General features: G+C 35.7%; 1 protein-coding gene across 3 annotated transcripts in view; it reads left to right on the plus strand.

Annotated features, from left to right (window-relative positions):
* The window catches only part of ABCB7 (ATP binding cassette subfamily B member 7), a 147,176-nt gene that overhangs the window by 33,065 nt on the left and 100,863 nt on the right, over window positions 1-13,248 (plus strand). The gene's annotated exons all lie outside the window — the stretch shown is intronic.

A 13,248-nucleotide genomic window follows, 5' to 3' on the forward strand; every position in this document is an offset into this window, starting at 1 on the left:
CTTAAAGTTGTTGGTTTTTCAAAGGAGTGTGGAGTGTGTTCTTGCCGTGTTATAAAATAGACTATATAATAGAGGCAAAGTTGCCTGTTCTGTATGTGATTCTTATAATTTTCCTTTTTTATTTTATTTATACATTTCTCTTTTTAACTGTATAAAATCACATCTAATAGAAACATGAGAAAAATACCCACAGTCTCACTTCTTATCTTCCATTTTCCCCTTGAATTCCAGTTCTTACATGTATATAATTTATATATTGCTGAGACAACAAATTTTAGATCCTGTTTCTGTTTACTTATAGGCATTATTTTCCTTAGTACTCAGTCTTTACCAAAATTAGGTCTTTTAATCATTTTTTTTCCTCCTTCTTTTTCTAAAATCTCCCTAAAGTCTTCTTTTCTTCTCTCCACACCATTGTAAGTTTGTCACTAGTGAGCAAATAAACTTTTCAAATATTTTATTATATCCTTTGATCTTCACAGTAGCCCTGTGAGGTAGGTGAATACCTCATTGTAGTAGCAATGGCCTATTCTCCTTTTCAGACTCTCAACTTCTGCCCTAGTTTTAGGTCTACGTAAGTTTATGCACAGCTTTCCTCACTACCTTTAGGCATTCATCCTTTCATCCCATCCCACACAAAAAACATCCAGATTATTCTTTCTGAAACATGACTCTGTTAAGTATCACGTCCCTGCTTGTGGACTTCAGTGGACTCTACACCTTAGCCTGCTCTTCAAGGCCCTAAAGAATTTTCACCTATCTTGCTGGCCATATTATTAACTATTTCCCTATAAATACCCTGCCCCTCCAACCATCCTGGATTGTTCACTGTTGCTTGAACCTTGTGCTTTTTTGTTTTTGTTCCTTCATTTATATCATACCCTCTGTCTGAAATGTCCTCTCTCTAACTCCTTTCTTTTGTTCAAATCTTAGCTCAAGGACCAATTTATGCCAATAGAACCATTCCTTATAAGCTTGTAAGACATTGATTTTTTCCTTCTCTGAATTCCTATAACACCTTTTTCTACTAATACAGTTATCATGTGTGTCTTGTGGAGAAGATAAGATTTTATGAACCTAAAAGACAGGTACACTCCAATCACCTTGTTTTATCTTCCTCACAACAGGGCATAGTGTCTCACATGTAGCAAGCACTCAGAGAATACTAATGAAATGAGTGATTAAACCCTATAACCAAATCAAAACAAAGTCTAACATGGAATAAATAATGTTTGCTTTAGTACCATACATTGGAACAGAAGGCTCATTTCTATGTAAAGGGTGTATTTCAGCACCATGCATCAGAATAGAAGGCTCATTTCTACATAAAGTGTATATTTCAGCAAAATCATAATCAAATTGTGGAATTATTAAACTTTAGGGCAACCTATTAAGTTTGTCCATTGCATTTCTGTCACTAGGTGGTACTGTGGTACGGTAGCATCACTGAATGTTAGTGTTTGCTTGATAACCAAAGCTTATATGCTTTCAAAATTTTTGAGTTACTTTATTAGTAGGCGTCTTTTGCTTAAAAAATGACTTACAAGATGGAGTTCTTTGAGGGATAAGATATATAAAATTTTACTGCTTGTAGCAATTTTAACTGCAGGCTATTTATTAGTTTATTGGTTCTTTAAGTTTTCTTTACCACATCCAGGGGTGAGAGATGTTAGAGTAGAGAAACTATATCCTAAGAGTGTAGGCTTTTTTAAATTAACTTATCATGCTTTTAATTTTTTTTCATGCCTTTAAAAGCATACTAGAAAAGAGAAGTTGAAGCTTCTATTGGTTTACTTATCAAATTATTTTTAACTGATCTTGAGTAATTTGTCATTGTAATATATACATGTTTTTAAGTATACAAATATCTGCCAAGTGTGAACTCTTTCTTCAGCCACTCTTAACTATGGTGGCTTAACAGCTGTCTGTACGTATGTGTTTGCTAAGCTGCTGTAACAAAGTGATCTCGGGTGGCCTCAGCTTGCCATGGCTTGGAGCAGGGCTGGGTTACTAGCCAGAGATTGGGCTGGGTCAAGGCAGTGAAAGCACCAGATCCTAGCCACAAGACTGGTGGTCAGTGACAAGGGCCCTGGATCTTCGGCTTTACAAAAAATAATTCCCACAAATATGGAAAGCAGTGAAGCAAGTTAAGTATTTATTAAGAGGAAAAGAGTACAATCTGTGTGGATAGGCACATGGGCACTCAGAGGGGGAGTCCCTTAGTCGTGCCCTGATGGCAGTTTGAGTTACTTTTATGGGGTATTTTTTCCAGGTTTCCTTTGGCCAATCATTTTGATTTGCCTGGTTCACAGTCCATATGTGGTATATCTCAGGATCCTATGTGGTTGGGATCACATCTTTTAGCCAAGAGGGATTTTACTGAAAAGGCATATGGGTAGGGAACATCCCTTGACATAACTCCCCTTTGGCCTCCAAGGAACTTTTCTGTGCATGTGTGGTTGGGGAGGGCTCCTGACTTTGAGAATGAGAAGTACGTGGTCTGGGCAGGGCCCAGCCTTCTCCCTTAATTGTCCTGCTATTGTCTTGGAGTTTTGATCCATAGGGAATGAATCTCCAGTTGCTTTACCCTAAGGCGATCCATGTGCCTCCTGCCTCAAAAGTACCATAGACTAGGTGGCTTAAACAATAGAAATTTATTTTCTCACATTTCTGAAGGCTAGAAGTCTGAGATAAGGTGTTGGTGGGGTTGATTTCTTCTGAGACGTTTCTCCTTGCCTTGTTAGATGGCTGCCTTCTATTTCCTCACAAGGTCTTTCTTCTGTGCATGTCTGTGTCTTAATCTCTTCTCTTAAGTATGCCAGTCATATATTAGGGTCCACCCTAATGACCCTGTTTAATCTTAATTAACCTCTTTAAAGGTCCTATTTCCATATACAGTCACATTTGAGATACTGGGAGTTAGAACTTGAACAGGAATTTGGAGGAGACACAATTCAGTCCATGATAGCATGTGTGTATGTAAATACATAAAAAGCTGGAATAGTATACTGCAAACATACTTCTGGAGAGGAGATAGATTGGGATGCCAAAGGACAGTAAAAAGGAACTTTCACTTGTTATTCTAGTTCGGCATTTAGTAAACTTGTTTTTATAATTACAAAATTTTCATATTTAAATTTTTCAGTTGGTGCTCTGATCTTTTTGATAGGTTGTATTAATATTTTCATATGAACTCTGTTTTGTCTACTAGTAATACATTTTATTTTAGCATTCTTGCATATGACTTAATGATTAATTTTTAACATGTAAAACAGTCTTTAACAAGTTTAAGAAGCTTTCCTGGAAATATTCTGTAGCTTTTAGATTTAGCCAGTTTTGATTATCACTTTACTAGGCAATTGGAGGTTTATTGAATATTGTTTCCCAGTATTTCCTCTTCATTTCAGCAGTTTCTTCAATTTGTGTAACATAGGTATTCTACATATTTGATGCTGCCTAATAAAGATCTATAACTTCCCTGGTAGCTCAGATGGTAAAGTGTCTACCTACAATGTGGGAGACTCAGGTTCAATTCCTGGGCTGGGAAGGTCCTCTGGAGAAGGAAATGGCAACCCACTGTAGTACTCTTGCCTAGAAAATACCATGGATGGAGGAGCGTGGTAGGCTACAGTCCATGGGGTCGCAAAGAGTTGGACACGACTGAGCCACTTCACTTCACTTCACTTCAGTAAAGATCTATACTCATGCTTCTTTTTTCAAAATAAAGTTCTTGTATTTACAAAAAAAAAAAAATTACCAAAATAGTACATACCAGCTACTGAAAGATTAGAAAACATAGAGAAAAAAAAAGAAAAAAGAAAAAGGCAGCTCTTCTCTAACACTTTAGTATAACCTATTTATTTATTTATTCATTGGTCTTCACCAGGATCAGAAAAAAAAAAGGGATTCCTAATTGCTTAGAGCTGTACTTTCAATACAGTAGACATTAGCCACATGTGGCTATTTAAATTTCAATTAAAATTAAATAAAATTTAAAACTTGGTAGCTTAGTCACATAAGACATATCTTAAGTGTTCAGTAGCCACATGTGTCTGGGTGGCTATTTGACCACATAGATACAGAACATTTTCATAATCATAGAAAGTTCTGCTGGACATGGCTGGCCTAGAAAATAATTTGAAGTAGGGATGATATGATCAAATTTCTTTTAGAAATATGATTCTTCTTGCAGTTTGAAGGACATATTGGAAATAGACAGGGATTGGAGATAGGGACATCAGTTAGGAGGATATTGAAGTAATATAGAAGAGAAGTGATAAGGGCCTGCACTGCCTATCATGAGGAAGAGTTGTTGGGATTTGTCACCAAGCAGTCTAATGTCATGAAACGATTCTGAAAGGTTTTGAAGGATTATGAAAGATTTTGAAGCATGAGAGTATTACTTTGTCTTAGCTACTTTGCCTTAGTCTCAATGTTTTTAGGCTATATGATGGACATTTGAATAAAACTTACCTATCACCCACTATTCTGGGGAGAATCAAGTGAAATGATAGCTGTGAAAGCAGTTTGTGAATTGTAAAGTGCTTTAAATTTTGCTGTTGCAATTTTGACTTATGGTTCTGTAATAAAACATTATTTTTGGTAATGGATTTTGTGAGGACTACCTATACAGCTCGTGTGGTTAGGCTACTATCATTGTTTCTGTTTTGAATGCTGCTTAAAGTCCAGCTAATTAGTGACACTACAATCCAAGTCCTTTCACTCATCTCTTTCCCCTTCATCTTGCTAGCTCTGTTTTCCACAACTCAAACTGATAAATTTTACTTCTTATTTAGGACCTGTTGTGTAACTATAATCTATTGCTTTAATGAATAGCATTTAAATAAGCCTACTGTAAAACTATCTTTTAAATGAATTCTTATATGTTAGTATTACTAGCTTAGAATATTGTCATACATACAAAAGTAGCAAAATCATACTAATGTTTCTAGAGTTTATTACTGCGTATTACAGCTTTACATTTACAAAAAGAACATTATACCATCTTCAGCCAGTCTTAACAAACATTTATTGCTTACCTGCCATTTGTCAGACATTGTACTAGGTACTGGAGCTACAACTATGAACAAGGCATAGCCTTTGCCCTCTAGGAAATCACAATTTAGAGGAGAAAACAGGTAACTAGCTGTTTAAAATAAAGCATGTTAAGTGCTTTAGTAGAGGTATGTGTAGGGTTTTTGACGGGAACCACTCTCAGTCTAGAGAAGTCAGGGAAGACTTTCTAAATAAAGAATTATGAATGAGTATTGAAGGCTGTGTAGGTAGATACTGGTCTGGTTGATGAAAGAGAAGAGGGTATTTCAGGGCAAAAGATATTAAACAACATGTCTTCTTTGTAAAAGCTGTAGTTTGGAGTGTGGATTGAAAATGGACAAGGTTGAAGATAGGGAGACACTTGACTTGATGGAACTTCAGAGAATTTAATGGTAATATTGGAGAGAAGGGATGGGAATCTCAAGGGAGATTATGACAATGTTTATAGAGTTATTTAGGAGGTAAAATGGGCCGGAGTTACTGTGTGATTCAATACAGAGAGTAAAGAAAAAAATAAAGAGTATACTTCCTGGGTATCTGGCTTAGGCAGCAAGATGGATAATGATGCTATTAACTAAGATGTGGAGCAGCAAATTTGAGAAGTTGGAGAAAATGGTGATTTCAGCTTGAGGTATGTGGAGTTGAAGCTATCTAGGAGACATCATGATGAAAATGTCTAACAGTTGTATATATGGGGTCGGTACTCTAGAAAGAGATTTAGACTTGCAGTAAAGTTTGAGAATCATCATGGAGGTAATTTTTTTATAGCGGCCATGGATAACTTCTGCAGACTATGTAGAAGGAGAAAAAAATAGAGGGCTAAGGAAGACACTCATGAGACTGCCAAAATTTAAATGAAAGAATAGAGCAACAAGGAGAATATGCAGTGGCCAGAGACATTAAAGGAATAGGGATTGATTGGTATGCTAGAAACCAAGAAGTGAGAGTGTTTTATCAATAGAAAGGAGGGGGGACTTCTGGCAGTCCAGTGGTTAAGAATTTACCTTCCACTGCAGAGGGTTGTATGTTGAATCCCTGGTTGGGGAGCTAAGAAACCACATGCCTAGCAGCCAAAAAACCAGAACGTAATCAACAGAAGCAATATTGTAACAAATTCAATAAAGACTTTAAAAATGGTCCACATGAAAGAAAATCTAAAAAAAAAAAAGAAAACAGAAAGGAGGGAATGGTCAATAGTATTATATGACAGAGAGGGTATGTAAGATGAATATGCAAAGTGTTACTGAATTTAGCAGTTAGCAGCTTATTTAGTATTTATGGTGATATGGTGGTAGAAGCCATATTACAGTGTCTTAAGCAGTAAAACATGCTATGTCCTTTTCACTGCATCATATCAGGTCAGTTTTCATTCCAGTCCCAAAGAAGGGCAATGCCAAAGAATGTTCAAACTACCCCATAATTGCATTCATTTCACATGCTAGCAAAGTAATGCTCAAAATTCCCCAAGCTAGGCTTCAACAGTACATGAACTGAGAACTCCCAGATGTTCAAGCTGGATTTAGAAAAGGCAGAGGAACCAGAGATCAAATTGCCAACATCTGTTGGATCATAGAAAAAGCAAGAGAGTTCCAGAAAAACATCTATTTCTGCTTCATTGACTACGCTAAAGCCTTTGACTGTGTGGATCATAACAAACTATGGAAAATTCTTAAAGAGATGGGAATACCTGACCACTTGACCTGCCTCCTGAGAAACCTGTATGCAGGTCAAGAAGCAACAGTTAGAAGTGGACATGGAACAACAGAATGGTTCCTAATTGGGAAAGGAGTACATCTAGGCTGTATATTGTCATCGTGCTTATTTAACTTTTATGCAGAGTACATCAGGAGAAATATCAGACTGGATGAAACACAAGCTGAAATCAAGATTGCCGGGAGAAATATCAATGACCTCAGATATGCAGGTGACACCACCCTTATGTTTGAAAGCAAAGAGGAACTAAAAAGCCTCTTGATGAGGGTGAAAGAGGAGAGTGAAAAAGCTGGCTTAAAGTTCAATATTCAAAAGACGAAAATCATGGCATCCAGTCCCATCACTTCATGGCAAAGAGATGGAGAAACAATGGAAACAGTGACATTATTTTCTTGGGTTCTCAAATCACTGAAGATGGTGACTGCAGCCATGAAATTAAAAGACACTTGCTCCTTTGGAAGAGAAGCCATGACAAATCGCCTAGACAGCATATTAAAAAGCCGAGACATTACTTTGCTGACAGATGTCTGTCTAGTCAAAGCTATGGTTTTTCCAGTAGTCATGTATGGATGTGAGAGTTGGACCATAAAGAAGACTGAGGGCCAAAGAATTGATGCTTTTGAGAAGACTTTTTGGTGTTTGAGAAGACTTTTGAGAATCCCTTGGGCTGAAAGGAAATCAAACCAGTCAATCCTAAAGGAAATCAACCCTCAATATTCATTAGAAGGACTGATGCTGAAGCCAAATCTCCAGTACTTTGGCCACCTGATGTGAAGAGCCTACTGATTAGAAAAGACCCTGATGCTGGGAAGGATTGAAGGCGGGAGGAGAAGGGGACGACAAGACAAGATAATTGAATTGTATCACTGACTCAATGGACATGAGTTTGAGCAAGCTCTGGGAGATGGTGAAGGACAGGGAAGTCTGGCGTGCTGCAGTCTATGGGGTTCGCGATGAGTCAGACACAACTGAGCAACTGAACAACATCGAGAATATCAGAGGATACGTGGTATTGATATGTCTTATTACTGGTGATGTTAACCTCCATTGCATGATTAAGGGGATGTCTACTGGATTTCTCCAGTGAGAAGTACTATTTTCTCCTTTGTAATTAAAAAACACCTTGAGGTAGATTCTTTGAGAATACGCAAATACCATGTTTCTCCTTAAACTTTCACCAGGTCCTGTTAGCGTACCTACAACAGTTATTACTGTGATGTTCAGCTAATAAATACAGTTTTTTTGTTTCCTCATTTTACAATTGTTAATGGGACATCTTTTGTAAAGAAGAGCTGTTCCCTTCTCCCTCATTTAGTTATTCACTTATTTATATGAGGGTGAACTCAGAGATGTTAATAAAATATATTCTATGGATTATAATTTAATAATCTCAACTTTTATTTTGTTGCTCTAGTTGTCCTAGCTCTGGGCCACTAGAAGCTCCTTTAGATTGGCTCTTGTTTGTCCTTTGGAACAACCTCTATCCTTTTTCATTGCTTCATTACTTTCTGACACCACTCAGTGTCCAAATTCATCTTGTATTTTCCCTGACCTGGTGTTGAAATCATCCATTTCTACCAGCAATCTTGTGCCTTTTATTGGAAAATGGTATGTAGAAATGAAGATCTAGATGCTAGATGACTGTGTATTTTAAAAAAGTAATCAGTTCTAAGTTCTAGGGACTGCCAGGATCCACAAATAAACGTATTTACTGGTTTTGATAACAAAGCTAGGAATGGTAATTAATTTCATGTAAGACTGGGAAAACCATTTAATTGTGATTATTATTTTATTTGATAAACTATCTTCAGAAATGTGTGTCCAGCTTTTCATTTGTTACTTCTGATTAAATGCCCTTAATATAATTCCATATTTGATTACTTTTAAAAAATTACTAGGTGAAATTTGTATAATATGAAAATAACCATTTTAAATTCAATAATTCAGTGACATTTAATACGTTTACAGTGTAGTACAGCCATCACCTTTAACTCTGAAGCATTTCCATTGCTCCAAAGTAAAACTCCTTATCTGTTAAGTAGTTTTCCCCATTCCTACCACCCACCAGGCCCCATCAGTCTGCATCCTGTCTCTTGATTTATCTGTTCTAGATATTTCATATGAATCGGATCATACAATATGTGACCTTCTAGGTCTGGCTTCTTTTCACTTAGCATAATAGTTCAGATATTCATCTATATTGTAGAATGTGTCAGTATTTCATCCCTTTAATGGCTGGATATTATTTCTTTGTATATGCATGCATATACCACAATTTTAATCCGTTCATCTGTTGAGGATCTTTGGGCCATTTCTACCTGTTGACTATTGTGAATCGTGCTGTTATAGACAAGAATGTACATGTATTATACTTGTTTGAGTTCCTGTTTTCAATTTTTTCTTCTTCAGATTTATTGAGATATAATTGGCACATAACAGTATTAAAGATATAAAACAATTATTTGATATATGTATATATTGTGAAATGATTAGCATAATTAGTTAACATCTGTCACCTCACATAGTGTTTTTTTCTTCTGATAAATACTTTCAAATTTACTCTCTTAGCAACTCTCAAATATACACTTGACCCTTGAACAATGTAGGGGCTGGAGGAACCAACCATCTGCACAGTTCAAAATCTGCAGGTAACATACAGTAGGGTTTCTGTTTAGGCATTTCCTCCATATCCATGGTTTGGCATCTGTGGATTCAACCAACCACAGATTGTGTAAGTGTACCCTCACAGTTCAGACCCTTGTTGTTTAAGTTAATATTATAAAGTACAATATTATTATATAGTCACTATGCTCTATTTTTTGTTTCTTCCTGATCAGTCTTGGTAGATTTAATGTTTCTAGGAGTTTATCCATTTTTCTAGGTTGTCCAATTGGATTGGTTGGTGTATAACTCTTAAGATCTTTTGTATTTTTGTGATATCAGTGATAATGTCTCTTCATTTCTGGTTTTGTTTATTTGGAGTCTCTTTTTCTTGGCTAGTTTAGCTGAAGGTTTATCAATTTTGTTTTGGATTCAAAGAACCAATTTTTAATTTTGATAATCTTTCCTATTGTTCTCTTCTTCTCTATTCATTTATGCTCTAATTTGTATTGTTTCCTTTTTTCTGCTAAGTTTGATCTTAGTTTCTGATTTTTTTAGTTGCTTGAGGTGTACAGTTAGGTTGATTATTTCAGTTGTTTCTTTTTCCCCAATGTGTATTACTGTAAACTTGCCTTAGAACTACTTTCACTGCAGCCCATAAGTTTTAGTATGTTGTGTTTTCACTTTTGTCTCAAAGTATTTTTTAATTTTTAAAATTGAAGTATATTTGCTTTACACTGCTGTGTTCGTTTCTGCTGTACAGCAAAGTAACTCAGCCATACATATACATATATCCCTTCTTTTTTGGATTTCCTTCCCATTTAGATCACCATAGAGCATCAAGTAGAGTTTCCTGTGCCATACAGTAGGTTCTCATTAGCTATCTGTTTTATGCAGTGTACTGTATATATGTCAATCCCAGTCTTCCAATTCATCTGACTTATGCCCTCCCCCATCTCCATTTGCCCTTGGTATTTTTATGTTTGTTCTCTGTGTCCCTAGTTCTCCTTTGCAAATAAGATAATCTATACCATCTTTCTATATACAACATGTGTTAATCTATCATATTTTTCTTTTTCTGACTTGCTTCACTTTGTATATCAGTGTCTAGGTCTATCCACATCTCTGCAGATGACACAGTTTCATTCCTTTTTATAGCTGAATGATATTCCATTGTATATATGTACCACACGTTCTTTATCCCATTCCTCTGTTGATGGACATTCAAATTGCTTCCAAGTCCTGGCTATTGTAAATAGTGCTGCAGTGAACATTGGGATGCATATATCTTTTTAAATTATGATTTTCTTTGGTATATGCCCAATAGTGGGATTACTTGATCATATGGTAGTTTTATCCATACTCTTCTCCATAGTGTTCTGCATAAGGTTCTCCATAGTGGCTGTATCAATTTACATTCCCATTAGCAGCATAAGAGGGTTCTCTTTTCTCTACACTCTCTCCAATTTTTGTTGTTTGATGATGGCCATTCAGACCACCATGAGATAATTCATTGTAGTTTTGATTTGTTTTCTCTGATAATTAGTGATGTTGAGCATCTTTTCATGTGTTTGTTGGCCATTTGTATGTCTTCTCTGGAGAAGTGTCTATATAGGTCTTGGGCCCATTTTTTGATTGGGCTGTTGCTTTTTTTGATATTGAGCTGTGTGACCTGTTTGTATATTTTGGAGGTTAATCCTTTGTCAATTGCTTCATTTGCAGATATTTTCTCTCATTTTGAGGGTTGCCTTTTCATTATTCTTTGTCATTTCCTTTGCTGTACAAAAGCTTTTAAGTTTAATTAGGTCCCATTTATTTATTTTTGTTTTTATGTTCATTACTCTAGGAGGTGGGTCAAAAAAGATCTTGTTGCGATTTATGTCAGAAAGTCTTTTGCCTGTTTTCCTCTAAGAGTTTTATAGTGTCTGGCATTACATTAGGTCTTTAATCCCTTTTGAGTTCATTTTTGTGTATGGTATTAGGGAGTGTTCTAATTCCATTCTTTTACATGTAGCTGTTGAGTTTTCCCAGCACCACTTGTTGAAGAGACTGTCTTTTCTCCATTTTATATTCTTGCCTCCTTTGTCAAGATTAGGTGACCTGGGTGTGTCAGTTTATCTCTGAGCTTTCCATCGTGTTCCATTAATCTATATTTCTGTTTGTGTCAGTACCATACTGTTTTGATGCCTATGGCTATATAGTCTGAAGTCAGGAAAGTTGATTCCTCCAGTTTCATTTTTCTTTCTCAGGATTGCTTTGGCTATTTTGGGTCTTTTGTGTTTCCGTACAAATTATAAAATTTTTTGTTCTAATTCTGTGAAAAATGCTATTGGTAATTTGATAGAAATTGCATTGAATCTGTAAATTGCTTAGGGTAGTATAGTCATTTTCACCATATTGATTCTTCCAATCCAAGAACATGGTGTATCTCTCCATCTGTTTGTATCGTCTTTGATTTCATTCATCAGTATCTTAATTTTTCTGCTTATAGGTCTTTTGCTTCCTTAGGAAGGTTAATTTTTAGGTATTTTTGTTGTTGCAGTGGTAAGTGGGATTGTTTCCTTAATTTCTCTTTCTAAACATTCATTGTTTGTGTACAGGAATGCAAGGTATTTATATGTATTAATTTTGTATCCTTCAGCTTTGCTAAATTCATTGATTAGCTGTAGTAGTTTTCTGATGGGATCTTTAGGATTTTGTTTGCAGAGAATCATGTCATTTGCAAACAGTGAGAGTTTTTACTACTTCTTTCCCATTCTGGATTCCTTTTATTTCTTTTTCTTCTCTGATTGTTGTGGTTAGGACTTCCAAAACTACATTGAATAATAGTGGTGAGAGTGGACACTCTTGTCTTATTCTGATCTTAGAGGGAATGCTTTCAGTTTTTCACCATTGATAATGATATTTGCTGTGAGTTTGTTACATATGACTTTTATTGTGTTGAGGTCAGATCCCTCTATGCCTACTTTCTGGGATGTTTTTTTAATCATAAATAGGGGTTGAATTTTGTCAGAAGTTTTTTCTGCATCTATTGAGATGATCATATGGTTTTTCTTTAATATGTTAATATAGTGTAACACATTGAATGATTTGCATATATTGAAGAATCCTTGAATCCCTGGGATAAACCCCACTTCATCAGGGTGTATGGTCCTTTTAATGTGTTGTTGGGTTCGGTTTTGCTAGTATTTTGTTGAGGCTTTTTGCATCTATGTTCATCAGTGATACTGTCTTGTAATCTTTTTTGTGATGTTTGTCAGGTTTTGGCATCAGGGTGATGGTGGCTTCATGGAATGAATTTGGGAGTGTTCCATCTCCTGCAATTTTTTGGAAGAGTTTGAGAAGAGTAGGTGTTAACTCTTCTCTGAATATTTGATAAAATTCACCAGTGATGCCATCTGGTCATGAACTTGTGTTGGTTGGAAGATTTTAATCACAGTTTCAATTTCAGTGCTTGTGGTTGGTTTGTTCATAATTTTTATTTCTTCCTGGTTCGGTCTTGGAAGGTTGTACTTTTCTAAGAATTTGTCCATTTCTTCCAGGTTGTCGGTTTTATTGACATACAGTTGCTTGTAGTAGTCTCTTATGATCCCTTTGTATTTCTGTGGTGTCTGTTGTAACTTCTTTTTCATTTCTAATTTTATTGATTCACGTCTCCTCTCTTTTCCTTTTCTTAATGAGTCTTACTAAAGATTTATCAATTTTGTTTATCTCCTCAAAAAACTAACTTTTAGTTTCATTGATCTTTTGTTGTTATTGTTTTATTTCTATTTCGTGTATTTCTGCTCTGGTTTTTTTTTATTTCTTTTGCTAACTTTTTTTTTTTTTTTTGATTCTTCATTGTCTTGGTTGCTTTAGGTGTGAAGTTAGTATGAGATT

The sequence above is a fragment of the Bos javanicus genome, chromosome X (assembly GCF_032452875.1).
Source record: "Bos javanicus breed banteng chromosome X, ARS-OSU_banteng_1.0, whole genome shotgun sequence".
NCBI lineage: Eukaryota > Metazoa > Chordata > Mammalia > Artiodactyla > Bovidae > Bos > Bos javanicus.